The sequence below is a fragment of the Stenella coeruleoalba genome (assembly GCF_951394435.1).
Source record: "Stenella coeruleoalba genome assembly, chromosome: X".
Classification (NCBI taxonomy): domain Eukaryota; kingdom Metazoa; phylum Chordata; class Mammalia; order Artiodactyla; family Delphinidae; genus Stenella; species Stenella coeruleoalba.
Genome location: NC_137152.1, coordinates 104,248,919 through 104,266,036, shown reverse-complemented (window position 1 = coordinate 104,266,036; position 17,118 = coordinate 104,248,919). Strand labels below are relative to the sequence as shown.

General features: G+C 37.5%; 1 long non-coding RNA gene across 2 annotated transcripts in view; it reads left to right on the top strand.

Moving 5' to 3' along the window:
- LOC307180924 overlaps positions 1–17,118 on the top strand; it is a 934,155-nt gene that overhangs the window by 425,537 nt on the left and 491,500 nt on the right. For both annotated transcript variants that reach the window (XR_013825801.1, XR_013825802.1), the window contains 2 exons: positions 12,640–12,794; positions 14,794–14,875. This is a non-coding gene — a long non-coding RNA (uncharacterized lncRNA). The remainder of the gene's footprint in view (positions 1–12,639; positions 12,795–14,793; positions 14,876–17,118) is intronic.

Genomic DNA, 17,118 nt, shown 5'->3' with positions numbered 1-17,118 from the left:
CCACATGGAGCAACAAATAACTCAGCTGAGTCCTGACTGAATTCGTGACCTACAGAATTCATGAGGTATAATAAAATTCACACTATTTCATGCCATTAACTTTGGGGATACTTGGTTATGCAGCAGTAGTAATTTAAACCTGTAGTTTTAGTGTTACCTGCTAAATAGAAAACGCCTTCATATATAAGAGAAAGAAAAAGTGATATCCAGGCACGCCCTCAATGTTCACTTTAAAATGACTCTTCTGTGGCCAACAGACAGTTGACATTCTTTGATGCCTGTAGTGTTGCATGGGAGCCAGAAGTCTTTACAGGAATAGACTTTGCCTGAGACATACTTTTGGGCTGTGGTATGGATACCAAAAAACTGTTCCTAGCTCCAAGATATCTTCCAGCCATTCTGTTTCAGTGTCTGAAACTCCTTGCTTTGGCATAAAGTATCCTCTGTGTTGGAGGCCTGGAGCAATGAAGAAACTGCTGCAAATGGGATGGGGACCTATTATTAGCCATTGGTAACCCATGGCAGATACCTTTTAGATACTTTTCCATTGTCCTTGGAAAGCAGAGAGAAAGGCCCTGGAAGAAGGAGGTGTAAAGTGGGAAGGTTTATAAATGAGAGGAGAGAGTGATCCCAAACATGGGATGGAGAGAGGGTAATTGAGAAAGACAGCCCTAGGTGGGGTTCTACAGAGGTGAGTCTTAGCAGTTGGGAACAATCTGAGAATACCAGGTATCTATGGATGAGTTTGCAAAGAGCAAGATTGAGTTATTCATTGTTATGTCTCAAGGACAGACCCTACATGGACTTCTTTTGTGGAAACTCTCAATTGGTAAATGGAGTCTTATTTTATTTACACACACACACACACACACACACATACATATGTAGAGAGAGAGAGAGAGAGAGAGAGTTTGATGGCTTATTGCCCTAATAATAGTATTTCCTCACACTTGTACAGTACTTCCCAGTTTATGAAGCATATTTGCATGCTGGGAAGGAGCAAAATATTACAGTCCCTTTGTATTTTTACATGAATGAACACAGTTTTATAAAGATGAAATGACTTGCCCCAAATCACAATCTAGGTTACACTGGAAAAATTATCCTCAAATTCCATGACTCTTGACTATTTCTGCCACACCGCCTTTAGGACTCAAAGTTGTATCTTCTTTGTACATGTCAATTTACATTCATATAGAACGCGTACAAAGTGAAATACTCTGTGTGTAGGCACTACTAATGCATTTTTTCTCCTTACTAATTGAAACTGAAATGCTCACGATACATCACTATAACAAACACCAAACAATTGTTCAGATTGAATTTAGAGCCTGGGATGCAGATCTTTAAGTATTGTGTGGATCTTGGAAGCCTTTTAATTATACCAGGAATTCAGTTTAAATTTTTGATGGTATTATAGATGCCAGAAGATGTAAGATTTAGAGTGTAGATCAAATGGAGTTAAAGTAAGGTAATTATGAAAAATAGAGCTCCTCCTCTTTTAAGGCTGCCATGGTACATGCATACAGATAACATTGGATAGAGGGTCCAAAGCAAAATGAATTTCCCCAGGGATGAAACCATTGGATGACTCAGCCCGGCATCAGGACCCAGGTTTGGATCACATTGAGGGGGAAGCAGTATGGAAGGGCAGTGGAATATATGCTGCTGCATGATTCAAGAATCCTGGTTTCTAAGTCCTTTTTATTTTGACTGGCTATGTGGCTTGGGCAAGAGATTCTTTGAGTTTCAGTTGACTCGTCAGCAAAGTGGAGATTTATTTTTTACCTGTCTGAAGGCAGGCAGCTAGAGCAGATACTCTCCTGAGAGCCCTTCCCATTTCAAGGTCTAAGATTGTAGTCTTTCCTCTTTGGGTTCTCTTTCCCCTCTATGGCCCTTTCATTCATGAATTTATCTAAGCCCTTTGTAACTGATTTATATTTTGGCCTTCACGGTAATGAGTTCCACTGAAGCTCTAATTCCTTTTTCTTTAAAACCCACACTTTCAAGTGCCGCAGGCATGTGGAGTGAGACTAGTACTCCAGGTCTTGGTCCAATCTGCTCAGTTTCTTGGTGACACTAAGTCCCAGGCTGATTTGAAACACCAGAAGTGCAAGAGAAGAGCTGTGGGTAAAGGGGAAATAAATTTAAGCCCCATCTTCATTCCTTTCTTAAATCACTTGCATGTACAATCCATGTAGTATTTTCTTTGTAAATTTAAAAATGACTCCTCCAGTCCTTTGCTTAATAAAAGTTAATTTAGTTTAATTTCATTATTGTCAGACAACTTACATTTCTTAGGGCTGGATATTTGTTATAATTTTTAATTCCATTATAAATTTTTGCAATCAGAAAATAACCAACAGTGTTATTATATAGCATGAAAGAGTTAATCTAAGTCACAGTGGAGAAAGGTACTATGGAGTAAAGTATATTCATAACCCAAGAAAATGGAACTTGTTCGCAGCAAATATTAGTTATGGGAACAATCATCTGAGCAACGTCACTTATTTGAGGGACAGGAAATAACTCTGAATCTCATGCCAGTATTGTTTTACAACCCAGATGATATTTGTTTTGAGTCAGAAGACAATGTGGTTTTTAAATTGAGTTATTTTTTAAATTAAATTTCCTTTCATATTTTAGTAAGTCAGGATGATGAATAACTCTACATTAATGGATCTTCCAATGTATTTCTATAGCTAACATCAAGTCACCTCACACCTTAGTTGGGGTTTTCAAACTGGAATTGTACTGCATAATTTATTTTGTATGAAGAAACAGCCAACCCATGTTTGTTCTTTCATTCAGCAAATATTTTTAAACAATCTGCTTTGGGGCAGACACTATACTAAACACTGAGATATCATGGTGAACAAGACAGATGTGTTTCCTGCCCTCATGGGATTTAATGTCTAGTAAGAAGACAGTCGTAAAACAAGTAATCACAAGTGTTCATAGCATTGCCAAGGGCAATTCAAGGTGAGGTTTAAACCCATGCTCAAGCTATACATTATCAGCTGTGTGTCCTCAGACAAGTTACCTTCTCACAACCTCGGTTTATTTTTTTCATTTTAAATAAAGGAATAACAAGTACCGCCTCACAGAGTTGTCTGATAATAGAATGAGATATTTGATAGAAAAGTGTTCTGTAAAGTGTGAAGTAGTGTGTACGTATTAGTGCGGCCGGTATTATTCTTTACATACGTTCATTTGCTTGGGAAGTTAGTAGGCATACTTAGGCCGTTTAGATTCAGAGCCCTCTTACTTGTTCCTTCATTCCTATGCCTGGTCACCAATTCTCACCTTCCTTTATTCCTTATACCTCCTTGTACTCACTGCCCCCACTGACCCTGACCCCTCCTCAAAGGCCTCTTTGGCTCGATTAGGAATATGAGTTTCAGAGCATGAATAGTTCTATTCTTGTTAGGATATTCCATTACTCGTGTCTTCTCTTGGTCGATGTATTCTGTTAGCTCAGTAGGTAATGATAATTTTGCAAGGATATGACATAGCTATTCTTTCCAGTGGTATACTAGACCCCGACTCTATTTCCTCTCTGCCTCGGAATGCTGGTTAAAGTTCCTTTAATACAGACTCAAAACTTAAAGAACATTCATATTACCTTCTTGGAAAACAGCAACTTATAGAAGACTGATCTTTCTAATGCAAGTGGACCAGGAAAGCCAAGACTATTTGAAAGCACAATGAAGGGACTATTATGAGAGTTTGCTTCCATCTCAACATCCCCATCATTTATCTTGCCAATAAGTGTGTGATTCCCTACTATTGGTCACTGATTAAAGCCAAGGCATTGAAACTAAGAATTCACAGAAAATAGTTTTTAGAGAAGGTGGGTTTGAGATAGGGTTTCAAAGCTAAGCAAAATAGATTAGTTTAATGAGAAATAGGCTATCATTGAAAGGTTTTGAAAAGTGGAGTAATTTAATGAAAATGGAAGTCTAAGGCATGTTAGGTAGGCAGTGTCATGCGGGATGTTCTGCAGTGGTAGCAGTGCCAGAGAAGCATGGTGTAATGATAAAAACCTTGACTGAGGGTTGGAAGACCTGACTTCTACCCCTGACACTGATTATGATTAGCTTTGACACCTTGAGCCGTTATCCTCTTTGGGCTTCAGACTTCTAATTTGCTTAAAAAAAAATGAGGAAGTGGAGGTCAGACTAAATAATCCCTTCTATGAAATAAGAAAAGCAGGTACAAGGTTACTAACATAATCTGATAACGCTGAGAAGACTAGATACATAATGGTGGCAGTGGAAATGAGGCGGAAAGAACAAGTTGGAGAATTATTGTTTGGATTCAATGAATATGTATAATAGATGGATTGGGGGAGGAGTCTAAGCCGTCTTCAAAGTGTCAGTTTTGAATGACTAGGTAAATAAGGTTGACAACAGAGACGGTGGAATAGAGAGAACTACGTGAGTGAAGAGGGTCAGCTGTCGGTGAAGTGGGAAGAGATTCAAGATTATATGATACTCTGTTGGGATGTGAACATATATAGAAAAAGGGAGCGAGCAACTATGCCCATAGTATCACAAACTGAAAAGAGCTTAGAAGAAAGTATTTGGTGTTTAGAAGATGAGGTCATCTGAGAGAAAATCAATGGGATCAAGGATATGCAAACGTGTACATATACATGCACCACACATTTCCTTCTCCATGATATACAATATTGTCTCTGGACAAATGGAGAAAACTCAAAACATCATGATCCATGTTGGAGGTCTTTGGTATGCCTTTCATTATGTACATGTACATTGTGTCCACTGGTTGGGAAAGAGTGGACTGGAAATAAAATATAAAGGGGTTGTCGATATGTTGAAGGTTAGAAATTGTGAAGCAAAGTACAAATGGAGGGACTTCCTATGATCCCCCAGTCTTATTTCTGTATACTTTTCAGTTCAAAATAGATCCTCTTTCATGGTCAGTGGGAAAGTCTACTTTTTACTTCTCTTGATTTCTTGATTTTTCTATATGCACAGAAATCCAAGAGTCTGTTTAGTAATTATCTGCCTTTCTTCTTTTCCTTTCCCCCTGTCATGTTTAATTCCACAACCATTTTCTTGAAAATGAGGTTGGATAGAGCAGAGATGTGTTGTACCTTATCTGTCGTGACATACTGAAAGGAACTCACAATTGTGTACAGATTGTATAACACCTTTAGATGAATCTTATTTCCTTCCCTTGGATGGTGCTAATAGAGTATGAAAGCAAAACATGATTATATAAGATGATTACTATGGTATTGTATAAAGGCCTGGAGTCATTCAAATGATTTGGAATTAAAGACGTGTTTTCTGAGAAGTCCATATTATTGTTGCAGAGATGAAAACCTTTTTCTTTTAGCGGCTAGAGTCTCAAGATGTTTACCCTCTTTTCTCTTCTTCTTTATCCTAGAGACTTCTCAAAATCTCTCCAAAAATAGTTGCAGTGCAAGTGAATAAAAAGAAATCTTATCTAGTGAAAGTATTAGAAAAGCTTGGTTTTCCTCTCAGATAAAAATAGTCTTGTTATCTATTTGCACTGTGTCTTGAGTGTCGGTAACATACAAAGTGAAATGTGTAGCATACCCAGACTAGGAAACCATTGTTAAAGTCTTTTGTGTAAGGGATGTCGCTTAACTTGTCTCTCACCCTGGGCACCAGAAACTTGACTGCCATTGTCAAGTGGGTTTGACCGTCCCAGGTAACTCTCAACAAAATGCCAGAGGGTTTCTTTAACACGTAACTTGAGGAGACAACAAAAAGTTTAGCTGGACTAAAGAAACACACTGTGATGACAGTTTCTTAAATGGTTAAGCATCTGTACATACAATATTCTGTAAATGATGAGAAGTAGTGCTCTGATATGAATATCTAATTTCTCTGTACAAGGAATTTTTTTAAGGCTTTAACCTCTTGAAGGTATGAACATTTCTGTGTTCTTATTGGATCCACATTTCTTTAATTTTGCAGTTGTCCAAGTTATTCTGATGCTTGTCAGAGTGCCTGGAGCTGTTCTTGTCCTATGCTGCTCCGCCCTGGGGGTGTTCTATATCAGGGCCCTTTATTTTAGCCTCTGATGGAACACTCCAAAATCATTTTCAGTTCAGAGTACTTAGTTTTATTCCTAAAGAACCCGGGATTCTCTCTGAAATGTCTCCTGTGTGTTATATATTACCTTGGGAATGATTTCTTGCATGTTTCTTTGGCTTTCTATTTCTCTCCTGTGAATGTTCCATGTTTTCTGGGAAGCTGCCTCTGTCCACACTGTGAAGATGGCAAGTGTTTTAAATTCTCCACTTATTGTGGTGGAGAAACTAACTTCCAGACTGTATCTAAGTTGTAACGGCTGAAGCTTAGATGCCATAGCATTTACTATTTTTAAAAATTAATTAATTACTCTTTTGGTTGCGTTGGGTCTTCGTTGCTACGTGCAGGCTTTCCCTAGTTGTGGCGAGCAGGGGCTACTCTTTGTTGCGGTGTGCGGGCTTCTCATTGTGGTGGCTTCTTTTGTTGTGGAGCACGGGCTCCAGGCACGCCAGCTCAGTAGTTGTGGCACGTGGGCTCAGCAGTGTGGCTCGCAGGCTCAGTAGTTGTGGCTCACGGGCTCTAGAGCGTAGGCTCAGTAGTTGTGGCGTACGGGCTTAGTTGCTTTGCAGCACGTGGGATCTTCCAGGACCAGGGCTCAAACCCTTGTCCCCTGCATTGGTAGGCAGATTCTTAACCACTGCGTCACCAGGGAAGTCCCTTTAGCATTTACTAGTTAACACTATTAAATATTTCCCCCTGGTTACAGCAGTTTAGGATTTTATTGTTTTATACCTGTTGTAATGTGGACTATGCTTGATCTCAGTGGTACTTAAAACCAGACATGACTTCTGCTTTCTTGAACCATAACTCCAAATTGACAGACAGACTTAGAGCTGAAGGAAATGACAAGAGACTATAAGAGGTAGGACTTTTTCTACTTAAATATGTTTCTTTAAGTGTGGTGGCATTTGTAATTGAGACTGCAATTAACATATTTTTGCAGATTTCTTTGTTTCAGTGGTTACACTAGTCACTGCTTGGTCCAAGGGCGGAGTCTAGGTTAAAGAATGTCTCTGTCACTAGATGAAGATATTTGCATGGAAAATCACATTAGAACCTCAAACAACGAGAGTCCAATTAAGTGCACTCCTTAATTAATTGGAATATTCAAGTGATGCTTCAGGTTTAGGAGAAAATGATGGATAGCTGGAAACCATTCCATGTCAAGCAACTAGTGGCTGAGTTATTTATTCATTCATTAGCTCAGCAGTAGACACTGGGTATACTGACAAAGGACACAGTCCTTGCATTCAAATTACAAACAGAGAAATAGATAAACGAATGATTACAATGAAATGTTCTAAGTGTGGACCTCAGCACAGAATAGTATGGAATGCATAGGACAGACAACTATGGGGATATCAGGGAAGGGTTCTTGAGGTGGTGATATATGAAGCTAACTCTGAAGAATTAACAGAAGTAGGCCAAGTGATGTGGTGGGAAAAGGGCACAGGGCACTCCAGAAACATGAGGGAAGAAGGCATATAGTAAGAACTGCAAGGAGTTCAGCAGCGCAGCGCTGCAGCGCACAGGAAGACATGGGCTGTGGCAGAAAAGAAGTTGGACCAGTAGGCAGAAGCCAGATCATGTGTACATCAGGTTAAGGCATTTAGAACATCTTTTGATGACATGGGGGAGTTACTGAAGAATTTTCAGACGCAAGGAGTCATGGCTGTATTTGCAGTTTAGAGATTTCTCTGGTGCAATGTAGAGCTGGTTTGGAGAAGTTAAGACGAGAAGAAAGAAGAATAGCTGGGTATTGTATTAGACCAGGTACGAAATGAGGAGGTGGTAGTTGGATTAGAAGGGATGGAGGCAGATATCAGAAAGCAAGAAAGATTTATGAGGTTGAATGGACAAGACATGGTGAATTTGACACAGACTGAGATACAGAAAAGAGGAGAACTAGAAGGATAGGACATAGGGACACTGATAAATTCACTTTTGTATATGACAGATACTTGGAGGTGAAAATCACATTTTCCGGGGGCTTGGACTTTGGCCAGTGGCATAAAGTCCGCCAATCCTAAGGCCTTGTACCAGCCTCATTTAGTAAAGAGAGATTCAAGGATGTTCACTAGACCAGATTGATTAAAGAAAATCTCGCATTAAGCTTCAGTTGCACAGCAATTTAATTAGCTAGAAACCGCCATTCCCATAGCATCTCTCTTATTGAAGCTTTATTGTAGTTCTTAGAAGATAAATCTATCCTGGAGTTGGGTAATCTATGATATAACTGTCACTTTGGCCCTTTCATTATTTTTAAAATGCATCACGTTTGCCTAATCACTGCCAAGGAGACAAGGAGCAATCCTCTACTTTACAACTGATCAAATTCTCTTTAGTCTGATTTTCGCATTCTCTGATACCCCCAGAGTGGATCTGTTAGTTTTTCCTTGACCCTTCACTCATAGTCGTTATTGATTTTTCCTGAAGGGTGCCAAAGCGATTACTGCCTACCTCTTCCTTCACCCTCCGTGAAAGGATCTCAGATGGCTTCTTAGGGCCCTACAAAATCAAGGGTTGTTTACGCCAATCACACAACTCAACATTTTTTCTCAGCTTTTCAAGATAAAAGTTTAAAATGCCTCCTGATTAAAGTGCTTCTGTGATCGTTGCTCTGCATCAAGGTCTATACTTTCCTTTTCTTTCCTTCACGGTCCATGAAGCAACATGGGGCACAGCCTCGAGTAAACAAAATGCTGACAAATGAAGGAGTTCAGATTGCTATTATTTCCTCCTTACCTGTCTAAAAACTAGTGGAAACTCCTTTGTTTCTCTTGTTTTTACTTACAATCCTTTTTAGTGTCTAAATCTCCGTTGTTGCCCAGTGTGCCTGTGCTAGTGAATCAAATTGAATTGACCTTTGATGTTTCCTTTGATGAATGGTCTTTTCAGGACTGCTGCCATTATTCTGAGCTGTATTGATCATTGTCAGTTAAAGATTAAAAGAACATGGCAGGAGGGTCAGACAAAGGTGGGTTTGACTTCTGATTCTGTCATTTACTAGCTGTGTGACCTTAGCTACGTCATTTAATTTTTCTGAGCTCCCTGTTTCCTCATCTGTAAAAAGGCAAAATCATACACATTCTGCTTTCTTCTTGGTCTTGGTGTGGGTTTCAAATCAGGAAAGAATATTTTTCCAATTTCCAGACATTAACACATGTAACTCCGTTACTTGTAATCTGTAATAGGGCATATACTTAGAAGGTATGGGAGAAAAAAAGTGAAAATTTTTACTGCTATACTCTGAAAGATACAATGAATAATGTATGGTGATTGGCAGAGTTTACGTGTTAAAGCAAAGATATTTACAGAAAGTTAGTTTTTTGAAAACAAAAACAGGAGAGCTAACGTTTATTGGGCACTTACTAAATGTTAAACACTGTTCTATATGCTTTCGATGAATATCTCATTTTCTGGTCACAAGAGTGAGCTAGGTATTATTATTAGGGGAATTTCACAGATGAGGAGACTTGTTCCAGTTCACCCGGATACTAAATGGAAGAGAGAATTTAAATTTGGGCCTGATCCAAAAAATACGATCTTAGCCACAGTGTGGTTGGACTTCATAATCTTGATATAAACTTGTTTCATTTTGACTTGCCAATTTATCCTACAACTGTATTGCAGCATAACAGTCTCAGTTAACTGGGGTACCAGTTTTGACTGTGTGCAGGGGGGGAGGTAGAAGAGCGCCAGCAGCTCTACAGTGCAGTGAGTGATGGTTCCTACATTTTAGAAATTACCTTTTCCCTGATTTCCGTGTCAACCATAGGAGTAGATTTAACAAAGTCCAGAACAGATACTCCGAGAGAAAACTCTTGAAACCACTTTTGCTCACTAGACTTTAAAATTCTGGAAGGAAAGGCACCCATTCCTGGCAGAGAGGCTGGCACATAGTTGGTATCCAATGAGTGTCTGGTGTTTTTCTCTTATTTCTCAGCAGAGCTTTTATCTACCCTGAACCCCTGTTGACTGTGACTAGCTGTATGATTAAGCAACTCTGCAGAAACCAGCATAAAATGAGATTCAAATATAGTGTTTGTGTCTACCAAGCACTTCTTAAAAGTTTCTGTATACAAGAGGATTTGTATTTAATCAATTGTGAAGCATGACCAAGATATATAATTTACCTTGAAAAAATCTCTGGTTGATAAATGTTTAGGAAATATAAGGTGTATCACATTGAAACTAAATATATATTAGGTTATTTTAGATGAAGTGATTTTAGATAAAGACAACTGAAAGGAATCTTGAGAGTTCACGTAGACTCCCCCTACACCTTAACTTTGAGGAGGTACGTGCCAAAACTTTACAAAACTCTCTGAGGAATTACATGATGGTTAAGACTAGTTGGAAAGGGATCATGCCAGTCTTCTTATTAAAACATTTCCCTATGTTCCTACCTTTATCATTAGGGTAATAATTTTCAAATGTAATCGAGAATCACAATCACCTAGAGCAGCAGTTTTCAAACTTTTTGCATTTATGATCCCATTATACTCTTAAAATTTATGAGAACCCCCTAATTTTTTACCCATTCCATAATTACCAAAAGAACATAGTTTCATGAAAACTTATTTTCCAAAAAAATAGTAAAATAATGAAGTTGCTCTACATTTTTTCTAATTCTCTTTTAATATCTGGCATAACAGAAGGCAGCTATGCTATCATATCTTTTTCTGCATTCCATCTGTTGCAATATGTTGTTTTGTTTGAAGTATAGGAAAAACTGCAGCCTCACTCAGATATGTAGCTGGAAAGAGAGGGAGTATTTTAAATAATAGTCTTTATAGGTGATTGTGGACATTCTTCTTGATACTATCCCAAAATTCAACAAGTGGTAGTTTTTTAAAGGTTTGTTACAATATTGCTTCAGAAACCATATTAATGAACTTTTCTTCCTCTGTTTCATTACCATCCATCGATTTATTTTGCACTCTGAATGGATCTTTGACTCATCATGATGTTGTAATATCATTTGTTGGTCATTTGGGAATTTTTAATTCAGTGAGTTATACAGATCTTCTAAATGTTGACAAATTTTTATATAATATCAACAATAACATTTATTAATATCAACACTGATCTTAGAAAAATCTTTAAGGGTAGGAAACTGTCAGGCTCACAGTTGCAGACCCAAGTTTTACAAAATTTGAATTTTCCCTTGAAAGCTTGAACTTTATCATTGGCAACAAATACCATCTCTGGTTTTCCTTGAAGTGACAGGCTCACTTTATTAATTTCTTAAGAAAATATCAAGAAATGAGCAAGTCTGAATAACCATAGTTTGTCAGGCTTTCAAGTGAAAATAGTGTTCAATGAGAAAGGTAGACAACCATCATACCTCTGCATGTCAGAAGTGCTTTGTGCAGATTTTGCATTTTGTTACACAGAATAATAAAAAGGCACATACTCGAGGATCAAGATTTAACAAAATTAATAATTTTAATGCTCTACCAAGGGCAGTTGAAAGTGAAACTGGTTTTTTTGTTAAATCACAAATGAATGGCAATGAAGAATACAATGATGACTAGTATTATGTGGTGTCACCACCTGGAGTCAAGGCATCATTAGAGCAAATGTCAGCACAATGAAAAAAGCAAATAATGATTCTTATTATAAGAATAGTTTTGAAGACTGCCCGAACCAGTGAACTTCAGGGGTCTGAAGACCATACTTTGAGAACTCCTGACCTATAGACCGTCTTAAAATGCTGATTTTTTTTTTTTTTTTTTTTGCCAGACTTCCAGAAATTCCAATTCAGGAGTTTGGGAAGGGGTCCAATAATTTGTAACTTTAAATAGCACTGCAGAGGATTTTGAGAAAGTGGCCTATGGAACACACTTTGAAAAATACAGCATTATAGGAGAGATGCCTTCACTTTGGCTATGATTATATGAACTGGAATATATACCTGCCTAAAACAACTGATTATTTACTTTAGTAAAATTAGTCACCTAGCTGCTTTATTGATTTGTTTATTCTATCCAAAAGGTTGAGTTGATAGTCCTTTGTGTATATTAATTTTCTGTCTTACATCTCCCATATCCACTTCTTTAATTAACTTTTGTTTTCTTCATTTTGAACCCGTTTAGACTCTGTCTTTCTTTGATAGGTTGTGAAAGTTAAAATTGGGCAGACATGCCATCCTTTTAGGCTCTGACCATGCTAAGAAGTAGTATCTGCTGTGTTTTCACATCTTAAAATAATCAAACTGTTCTTCCCCTTTGCTATTCCTCCTCACCTGTAGCTTTCTAGCCCACTATCTGCCTTTGGCATTCCGACCATGACTGAGTTCCCTGGGGAATGTCAAAGAATATAAATGAATCTTGCCCTGGACTTTTGTAGTTGAACAGCCTGGGCTCCTTTAGGTATTCTGTCAAAGAGGAAAAGAGTAAGCGTGAGTTGGAGAGAAAGCTTGAAAGTGAGTATGAGCCTCCCTTATGTAATTGGCCTACTTCTCTTCCCTTTCCTAACAATGAAATATCTAAAACTGGGACTCAGCCACTCCTTTGATCTCTCTTCATCTTTCTCTCTACAGATATCCTGCAACTGGCTGCCTGGCTTCAGAGATTTTTTTCAACTTGAGACAATTCAAGCCCCAACTGAGTAATCCTCGATGACCCATTGTATTGTTTTGCTAAAATGTACGAGTAGCTTGCAGAGCTCAACCCTTTAGGCTTAACATCTTCCCAGGTGAGAATAGACTGCGTTGGTCTTGTTTGCATTTTTGGTTTGACCTGTTCACCTCACCCTTTAGGCCATTTCCTTTGATTTTGAGGAGTTAGGTTTTATGACCTCCAACACAATTATGGATCACTGTTAGTTTCCAAAACATTTGGGTAGTGCTAAGCAAAATTTGCTACCCTAAATGCTCGGGCTGACGGCATGACACATCAGTGAAACAGGCTTTCAATTATAAAGTTGCTTTGGTTTAAATCTTACCTCAGAGTCATAATTTGTGTAATGGTGGTGTTGGCATAAGTTAACTGAAAAGAGCTTTGTGTAGGATACAATTTGTTAAAAAAGCTGCCTTCGTCATAGTTGAAAACTTTAAAGGGAATATAATTTTAATGTTCAAAGATCTTTAAGTAATGGGTATGTGACACTGAAACATTTAGCACTTCATTTTTGAAATCTGACTTTCAAATCTGAATAATCTTGCCATATTTACTGACCCAAGTCTGTGCATAGCTATGCATATATGTACAGAGCTTTTTAAACTTTAAAGATCAAGCCCTGGTGCATGCAAGAAATTTACAGCAAATAAAAAGCTCCCGATTACACTTCTATTCCTAAAACTAATTGTATATTTGTGCAAGTAATACTTTCAGATGGTATCAGGTGTTAGCACATACACATAGTTGTGGAGTTTGGCCTCTTCAATATAAAATTCAAATCTATTTCTGGCAAAGCAAACACTTTTTAAAATCAATTACTCCAATCAAGTCAGGATCTTTCTTCCTTAAACCGTCAACAACAGCAATCAAACAACTTTGGGAATAGAAAAATAAACTAAACCGTCATACATGCTTTTGCAAATTTTTTCTTCTACGCATTAGAAGTTAACTGGAGTTGTATTTTTGTCCATGACTTCTACTGATTTATATGCGACAGGATAATTTATTGTGATATTGATTTCTGTATCATTCTCACTGAGGGGGATGTTTTTTTTCCTTCCCTATCCTGAAAAATAGCCCAAACTCTTTGGTTTTTGCTATGGCAGAGGTGAGAATGGAGGATTGTTAAATTTTGAGTCACTGAAAGGAGTAGTTTCCAGAAATGCAGAAGGTGACCTCCATCCGGGCCCTTTGATTTTCAGAAACAGTTTCCTGGCAGGATTGTTTAACAGGGCAAGTTCCACCTAGAGGGTAGAGCGTTTGTGTACAGCTTTCCTAAGTCTGACAGGGATCTTTAAGGTTTCCAGGAGCAGAGACAAAGGAATTTACTTGCTCACAGGGCTCTAGATGAGTGATTACTACATAATGACCCTAGAAGTTGGACCATATGTATCTTGGACTTGAGAACAATTGTGAGGCTACTTGTGAGTGAATCTTTGCTCAGTTAAGCAGACTATTATAGGAGTCAATCTGAATCCATCACAGCAAAATGACTAAATTAACTTGGATTGTCTCCTTGACAGCAGAATTCTGTTGCCTAAGATAAAACTTAAATGGTAACAACTATTGGGTACTATGGACTTATATCACCCCTCAATTTCCAGTCACCACTTAAGCCTGGGATTCTGGTATAATCCTGTGAGGGCTGGGGGACATGTCCCCAAAATGACTAACACTGAGTTTAGTGGACCATTTGGGCACATTACATAATTGGGAAATGTAATGAATTCCTTAAATCCAAATATTGTGGAATAAAATCATATGTGTAACAAATGCATCTATACAAACCAGTAATCAATGAGTGGTAGTATTTTTCTCATTAGTCTTCTGATTTTCCTAATTTACACTTAGCTCATTTTTTATTCAAGTATAACACTAATTATAGTTACATGAAATCCTGCTACTGAAGAAAAAGTACTCCTGGCCCATTTGAAAAAACATGACGGCATTTTCATTTATTTTTGTTAGCTGACCACCTATTAGTGTGACATAATTAACAAATTAAAGTACTTGTAAAAGATTGGTCAGTGTTGAGGAGATTGAAGCTTGTACATTAAATATTTATTTTGATTTAGATTATGTGGAGAATTGAATGACAGAAATCTGGACTTGAACGAAGACGGAGCTATACTTTATATCACACACTGCTATCTAAAGGTACACTTATTCATAAATTCCCTGAGACCATAAAGCGAGTTTTATGCTCTGTTCTTTTCCTCAATGACTTACAGGATTGTTTACTATATGTTTCCTATATACTGCAGAATTTGTGGTGTGTGTAGATAGCAAACTGGCCACACCTGGAAAACCTATTTAAGCTTAGGGGAAATTGCCCAGTTCATGACATGGATATAGGAAGCTTTAAGGAAAAGATCTCACAGCTAGTCTAGTTTATTTTTTTGACTGCTACTTGCCTTCCACATAATAAACCCCAAATTGAAGGCTTTGAGAGTCTGTATTTCTGTCACTACACCATGTAGTAAGTGGTAAACCATGCATTTTATATATATATATATATGTGTGTATATATATATATATATAGCACAAACACATATATACATATAATGTATGCACACACATGCACACACACACACACATATATACATACACACATATATATACAAACACATCTCTAAATCAGAGAAAAGGTGGTTGGAAGAGGACCATGCCCCTTCCTACTTCTTTGCCCGTATTCAATCATAAAAGACTCATTCAGGAAAAACAAAACAAAACATAAGAACAAAAGCCAAAGTGAGTGGTCTGGTTACTAGTTCAAAATTAATACAAAAATATTCAAATCACGAACGACCTTGAATTCCCCCTCAGGAGGTGTTTTTTGGTTTTTCTCTAAAGTATAGTTGATTTTCAATATTATATTTTTTTTAGTTTCAGGTGTATACATAGTGATTTGATATTTTTATAGATGATAGTCCATTTAAAGTTAATATCAAATATTGGCTATATTCCCTGTGCTGTACAATATATCCTTGCGACTTATTTATTTTATACTTAGTATTATAGTTTTTACCTCTTAATCCCCCACCCTTATCTTGCCCCCCCCCCAGTGATAACCACTAATTTGTTCTCTGTATCTGTGAGTCTGTTTCTGTTTTGTTATGTTCATCTGATTGTTTTATTTTATAGATTCCACATATAAGTGATAGCATACAGTATTTGTCTTTCTCTGTCTAACTTATTTCACTAAGGATAATAACATCCAGGTCCATCCATATTGTTAAAAGTGGCAAAATTTTATTCTTTTTTTATGACTGAGTCGTATTCCAGTGTGTGTGTGTGTGTGTGTGTGTGTGTGTGTGTATCTTACATCTTCTTTTTTTAAAAATTAATTTATTTTATTTTTGGCTGTGTTGGGTCTTCATTGCTGCACGCGGGCTTTCTCTAGTTGCAGTGAGCAGGGGCTACTCTTCGTTGTGGTGCGCGGGCTTCTCATTGTGGTGGCTTCTCTTGTTGCGGAGCACAGGTTCTAGGTGCACAGTCTTCAGTAGTTGTAACTCACTGGCTGTAGAGTGCAGGCTCAGTAGTTGTGGTGCACGGACTTAGTTGCTCCTCGGCATGTGGGATCTTCCCGAACCAGGGGTCAAACCCATGTCCCTTGCATTGACAGGCAGATTCTCGACCACTGTGCCACCAGGGAAGCCCTCAAATCTTCTTTATCCATTCAACTCTTGAGGAACACTTAGGTTGCTTCCATATCTTGGTTATTGTAAATAACGCTGCTTTGAATATTCAGGTGCATACATCTTTTCAAATTATTGTTTTCATTTTCTTTGGATATATACCCAGGAGTAGAATTGCTGAATCTTATGGTAGTTCTGTTTTTAGTTTTTTTAAATTTTGGTTTGGGGGATACCTGTTCTTATTTTTTATTTATGTATTTATTGAAGTGTACTTGACTTAGAATGTTTCAGATGTACAGCAAAGTGATTCAGTTATATATATATTATATATATATATTCTTTTTCATATTGTTTTCAATTATAGGTTATTATTAGATATTGAATATAGTTCCCTGTGCTATACAGTAGGTCCTTGTTGTTTATCTATTTTATATGTAATAGTGTGTATCTATTAATCCCAAATTCCCAATTTATCCCCCCCTCCACTTTCCCCTATGGTAACTATAATTTTGTTTTCTATGTCTGTGAGTATATTTCTATTTTGTAGATAAGTTCATTTGTATTTTTTTTAATTCCACATACAAGTGATGTTATATGTGATATTTGTCTTTCTCTGTCTTACTTCACTTAGTATAATAATGTCTAGGTCCATCCATGTTGCTGTAAATGGGAAAATTTCACTCTTTTTTATGGCTGAGTAATATTCCATTATATATATACCCCATCTTCTTTATCCATTCATCTGTCAATGGACATTTAGGT